Raw genomic sequence first — 7,121 nt, 5'->3', positions numbered from 1 at the left:
AGAAATGGTCCTATCAAATCTTGTTGCTTCAAAGCTATGTTGCTCGGACTCTTCAAAATTGTTGCCGCACCCAAAGTTGTTTCAATTACTTCTTTCTGTTCGGTGATGCATAGTATTCCAAAAAGTGAGTCTAGAAAGCATGAATCAATTTAGATGTGGCCTCAATTGTCTGCCACAAAGTCTAAAAGGAAAAAAAGTTAATTAAACTTTCAATACTGCTCACTTTGTTTGACTACACTTTATTATTAAAGTTTGTTTGAAAGTTAATCAGATAACACTTTTACTAGAGAAAGTGTTTTGGAAACCTTTTAATACCCATTTTCTTAAACAATTGTTTATTATGCTGCTTGTTGGTGTTATTGGAATATGTGATCACATGAAAGTCTAAAATGCCTATAATCTATTATTACTTAGTTAGCCAATTAAAAGCACAGTTGGTAGGGCAGCCATTTATTATACAAGTAGAGCAATATGGATCATATTTTAACATTGCCAATTTATACTACAACATTCAGAATAGTAGGTGTATAACCTGTTAGTGCTGCCATTTTATTCTCCAGAATATTTTTTGCCTCGTCGATTGATTAGCTGTTAAAGTTGTTGTTAGGAGGTTACGGAACAGCCTCTTGCAAAATATGCTTACAATACACTCTTGTGGCTCGGCCCTTCCCCGAATCCCGTTCTTTTTTGGTTAAGTTTTGGTCAAGTCTATAATAAACAAAATGAAACAGAGAGTACTTTACACAGTTGACCATGTATAGTTACGCGTGGGTGTGATTACAACAACGAGAAACCCTTTAAGAAAAAGGATATGATTCATGTATTTATTCCGCATTGCAAAAAAAAAAAATAAGAGGCAACCGTCCTAAGACAAAGTCATGGAGAAACAAGGACGCATACATGATGTGTTTATTATGAAGGAAAATGTATTCGAATAAAATAAGTGAAATGTATTTGTATGTTCAAAATGGTCCCCTGTGATTAGTAAATTTAACATGAGAAAAGCCATAGAAGTAACAATCATGACATATGTAAGAAGTCATTGTACTCCCAGACTTTTATACTCCCTCAACTATAGTGAATTTTTTGGAGTCTATCGGAAATGACAATTTGGCTTACATTCTATCTTCCTCAGACCCCACTTGTGGAATTGTACTGGCTATATTGTTGTTGTAGTAATTGTTAGTAATGATGGAGATAACGATTGATCAAACGTGAAAGTAATTGGCTAAACAAGTGATTGAAATGCAAGAATCAAACAACTAGATTTCAATTCCAACATATTAAATCACATTTCTGAACTAGAGGGAATCTACCCCATTTTTATATTATAACCAAAATGGATTGGTGGTGGACCGGTTGATAGGACTCCAATTCATATTTCAAAAACTCAAAATCCACTGTTTGGTGTTTCTTTTGAAGATTTGAAATACTTTTAAAACCAGTTTAGAATTCTCTTTTTTGATTCAGTAGATATAGGTCTTGTTGAAAATTGTTTTAAGTTACTGCACTAGTTTTTAGCAAAATAAGTTATTTAATTTAGGATGAATTTAAATTTTGAATTTAAATTAGGTTGTTTGATTTGTTGAGACATTTTAGTTAGTTTAAATTTTGAATGTTGCAATTTTTTCTATTGTAAGGTGACTATTTAAATCCCCTTGATGCTCATTAAAATTATTAAAAGCTTATAAAAGCTTGTTGAAAGCTATTGAAAGATTTCAATCCATTGAGAGTCATTTTAACCCCTTTTTCGCTGCCCCATCTTTCTTTTAAAAAAATCAACAGTGGTATCAAGAGACTCATTGATCTTATGGGATCTGTGAGTTCTTCCAAAGCGCTACCATACCATTTTTAACCCGTAAGAGCTATCTTTTAAACCCGCCAGGGCTCCATTTTAACCCATCAAGGCTACTTTTTTTTTTTTCAACCCGTGCTTATTTTCAAAGTATAGGGCTATTTTAAGCTAAAAAGATGTCAAGCAATAGTCTCTCATTGAATGCCTCAAAAATTTTCACTGGTGAAAACTATCAAATTTGGTCAGTGAAAATGAAATCATATCTTCAAGCCTACGATCTGTGGGAAGTTGTAGCGGATGATACACCATTACAATCACTCTCTGAAAATCCTACCGTTGCTCAGATTAAATCTCATTCAGATGAAAAGCTCAAAAAATTCAAAGCCAAAACTGTAATTCAAAATTCAGTTTCGGATTCGATTTTTTCTAAAATCATTACTTGTGAGACAGCAAGTGAAGCTTGGGAAAAAATAAAAAAAGAATATCAAGGAAGTGACTGAGTTAGACAAATGCAAATTTTGAATTTGAAAAGGGATTTTGAATCTCTTAGAATGCAAGAGGATGAAACTATTGCTAAGTATTCTGAAAAGATTTCTTTGCTTGTAAGTAAAATCAGCTTACTTGGCGAGGATTTCGAAGATAACAGAATAGTAGAAACAATTCTTGTGACAATTCCAGAGAGATTCGAGTCTAAAATCTCATCTCTGGAAGAGTCTAAAGATCTCTCTACTATCTCTGTTGAAGAACTAATAAGTGCTTTTCAAGCACAAGAGTAAAGACGAGCCTTCAGACAAGACAAAGTTACTGAGAGTGCTTTTTATGCACAAAACAAAAAAGGAAAAGGTAATTGTCCTCTTTGTAGACACTGCAAAAAGAAAACACTTGAAGAATTTTTGTTGGTGGAGACTTTATGCAATCTGTGGAAATTGCAAACAAGCAGGTCAAGTTACAAAAGTGTACAAGCTTAAAAACAATCCTCAAGCACAATTTGCAAAAGTAGAAATTGAGGAGGAGTGATTTTTTTAAATTGCAGTAACTAAAGCAAAGGAGGAGTGTTGAAAATTTCTTTAAGTTACTGCACTAGTTTTTAGTAAAATAAGTTATTTAATTTAGGATGAATTTAAATTTTAAATTTAAGTTAGGTTATTTAATTTGTTGAGACATTTTAGTTAGTTTAAATTTTGAATGTTGTAGATTTTTCTATTGTAAGGTGGCTATTTAAGGCCCCTTGATGCTCAATAAAATTATTGAAAGCTTATAAACACTTATTGAAAGTTATTGAAAGATTTCAATCCATTGAGAGCCATTTTAACCCCTTTTTCACTGTCCCGTCTTTCTTTTAAAAAAACCAACAGGTCTATTAACAAAAAAGGCATTATATGCACTATTTATTAAACGATATGTACTACTTTTTTAAAGCGGAATGTCTGCTCTAAATCATAAAACTGAAGGCTATATTTCTCCCTTTTCTCTTTAAAAAAAAACAAATCAAAATGTCCAATTTTTTAAAATTCAAACATCTTCATGTCAACCTAATAGTTACTTTTGTTAATCTCAGTGATGGACAAACCATTCACTAACAAGCATATAATAGCACCAACTAGAAGAAAATCGTATATGGTATAACCATGAAGGAGTTTTATGACAGAAGAAAATTCAAATATGTTATAACCATCACAGAGTTTATAACATATTCTATAAATGATGATACTAAATTAATCGTACAAAATACAAGAATAAAAAAAGATAGTGGAGTGTGTATACTCATGCTACCTCCTTGTACATGTGAAATTATTTGAAATATACATGGTCATTGTCGCAACCTGCTGGATGTTGTGAAAGTTGTACCCTTCTTGCCACAGAAAGGGCTCTTGGAGCAACATCAAGCCTCTTATTCCTCTCGGATGATTTAGGAAGATGCCTGAGCAATATATCCTCGGGGCCGGTGCTAGTGCATCAACTACGGGGTACAATAACAGTTGGAATGGGAGCAGCAGCCTGTGCAGCAATATCGGAGAATTCATCATACTGAGCTTCCTTTTCTTTCATCACATGTGCATCAACTTGTTGCTCAACATGCATATAACAACTTGGTAGCCACGCCACTCGGTAGGTATAGAGATTGGAGTATTTGAGTTTTCTGCATTACAAGTGAAGTTGCACCAGAAATAACTCTTGCATTGATTCTATATATGTTTTCAACATAAAAGACTCCAACTAGAGGCAACACTATCAAAAAAACCTTAGATAACAAAGTTGGGGAAACAACACAATAAAGGCCGGACAAAATTTCTCAAAACATTAACCATATGCATCAGGCTTCCACTACACACTACATTGAGCTTAAAATCCACCTCCGCATAGTATGTGCTTTCCACCTTAGAGCTGGAACCATAATCTGGTGACGCTCAAACTTCACCTCATTAAGTTATTTTTTCAAGTTTTTCTAACAAAGCTCATCTATGGGCTCAAAGGCTGCCTGAAGAAAAGAAGCCACGGTTAGAAGATATTAAATATGAGAAGGAATTAGTAGGAAGCTTTAACTTTCAGGAAAGTTGATATTCTTAGTACATTTTTCTTGCACCAATTCATATCCAGCATTGATTTATTAATAGGCACATGAAGCCAAATGCTGTATAGCAGAACCTATTTGAACCCGACCTTGACTTGGACACTGATGGATCGTGTGGAAGTTGTACTCTTCTTGGAAACTTCCCTCACAGAAAGGTCTCTTGGAGAAATACCAAACCTCTTAAGACATACACCCACACATCCTGCTTTTACTATTATATCGGGAGTTACTCCACCTGCATTACTTGACGCAAAACGGAGAGTGGATTCCTCTTGGATAATTTAGGCAGATGTTAGAATGATATCCACGCTGCTCTAGCAACACTTGAACAATTTCGAACAACAGATTCTTCATCCCTATCCGAACCGTCCTGCATTTAATTTTTAATGAGCATCTTGTCTATTGATCACAACTATTATATTTTTAGTAGCTTTTCCAAGAGTAGCAGCCTGTGCAGCTACAGCCTGTGCAGCTATATTCGTTTGTACTTTGGAAATTAAGACTCTTAACATGATTTGTCCACATTATGAAACTGAAGATAAATTTAGCCATAGAAATATGAGATATAACCGAAATTTTAAGATGATGTTTATTGATCATTGTTACTAAGCAATACTTAGTATGTGGCACCTCGGTTTCCTCTTCTTGACTACTTTGCTGTAATTAAGACACTCCAATGCTGCATCTTTTCCTCAACATTAAGACTAGCACATTTTTCTTGAAGTTTGAGATGGGTATCCAGCATCGATGTATTAATAGGTATGATGTATTAGTAATAGGCATGAGAGGATTTTCCAAATGTTGTACTTATAGGTACGATGCATTAACAATAGGAGGTGAACTGCGGCATGGCGGAGGAGCTTACGACATTCCAGCAGTTGTAATTTCTCAAGCACGGGAAAGGATTCCTCTCCAAAGTCCCACTTAGAAAAAGTTACAACTCCAATAATTTGAGATTCTCAAAGGTGTCTTCCTCCCCATGTTCCATTCTTCCCCAGAAATGACTGTTCTCATAAGACCCAGCATTTCAAGGTTGAGTAGTCTCGCTATTGTTGATAGCGAATTTGATGTCAGAGTAAAGTCCCACAACGACAATAACTTCAAATTGGAAGGGAAATGAAATCCCACGACCAATTTGTCGCTACAAAGGGCCCACTGTCTTTTATGTTTGAACTTTCGAATTATGTTCCTTTGAATTATTTTTAATACACATTATCTGCTTGTTGGTAATACTATTAGAGATAATACCCAATTACCCCCTGAACTATATACCCCTGAATTACACCTGAAAGGGCTATGCCCTATATTACCCCTGAACTAACTAAAAGTGAAATTTTCACCCCTTTAGTGCCTATGTGGCACATACGTGGCACAACACACTGAAGTGTCCACGTAGGCACATGTATGTGCCACATAGCCACTAAGGGGTGAAAATTCCACTTTTAATTAATTCAAGGGTAATAGGACCTTCTTTAAGTTGAGGTGTGGCATAACCCTTTTGGGTATAGTTCTGGGGGATAATTGAGTATTTTCTTATACTATTATTAAGATAAGTGTTTATTTTACTAACCTACTCTGCCAATAATGCTAATTATTTAGTTAACCAACTAGAAGCAGAGTTGGTAGCCATTTATTATTATACAAGTAACTAGTATACGTACCCGCACGATGCGCGGGTAAATAACGTATTATTTTAAATAATTATAGATTGCAATGGCTTACTATCGTGTAATAAATAATTGTACATTTATGTATAATATGATACTCTCTTTGTTTAAAAATAGTTGGCCCTTTTGAACTTGACACTCCCCTTAAGAAAGTATTTATTAGAGGTTTATTTCACCAAATTAGTCTTATTAAATGAGTTTTTAAAATTTAAATTTAAATAAATATACTTTGTTTAGTCACTAAATTTTGGGCATAATATTTGAAGAACATAATAAAATACTCTTGATATCATCAAAGGAACAATTAAATTAAAATAAATATTTTTAGAAAGAGAGTCAAATAAAACAAAACTGAGGGAGTAGAATTAAATTATTTGGATTTGATTAGAAATTGTTATTTGATTTAGAAATAATAGGGAACGGATGTAATTAAAATTTCGTTTTGAATTTATTGACATAGAATTGATCATTAATTTTTTATTCAATATTTTTAGTCATTTATGACATTAAATACCATTAAATGGAATAGTGAAAAAAAACTATTTATAAAGATAGTGACATAGATGGATAAAATTATTTATAATAATTACATAAATGTGCATATTTTTAATATATGAATTAAAACATTTAATATTTATAAGTTCAATGACATATTTATATTTTTAATTAATATTAAAATATCTTTATATTAATTATTTAGAATTTTAGTATTTTAATATTGAATGTAATGATATTTTTTATATTTTATGATTAAGTACATTGAAAAAAATTCTAGAGAAAGGTTAAAGAATGGTAAGGTTAAAATGTTAGATTTAGTTATATAGAGGCGTATTTGCGTCTGTGTATTTTTATTTTCTTAAAAGAAATAATATATTACAATGTTTATTCGTCAAGTAAATGATTTATTTGAATGATCCAAAAGTAATATGTAAATACCAGCCCATATAATAAATATCTGTATAAAAAAGTCTATCTCAAAGGACAAAATATATTAAAAAGATATTATATCCATATTATTGCAAATAAGTTATTTATGGATGTTCACATAATACTCATACTACACCTATTACACATAGTATTGTAGGGT

This window comes from Capsicum annuum, unplaced genomic scaffold, assembly GCF_002878395.1.
Source record: "Capsicum annuum cultivar UCD-10X-F1 unplaced genomic scaffold, UCD10Xv1.1 ctg5306, whole genome shotgun sequence".
Lineage (NCBI taxonomy): Eukaryota > Viridiplantae > Streptophyta > Magnoliopsida > Solanales > Solanaceae > Capsicum > Capsicum annuum.
Note: the sequence above shows the minus strand (reverse complement) of the source record.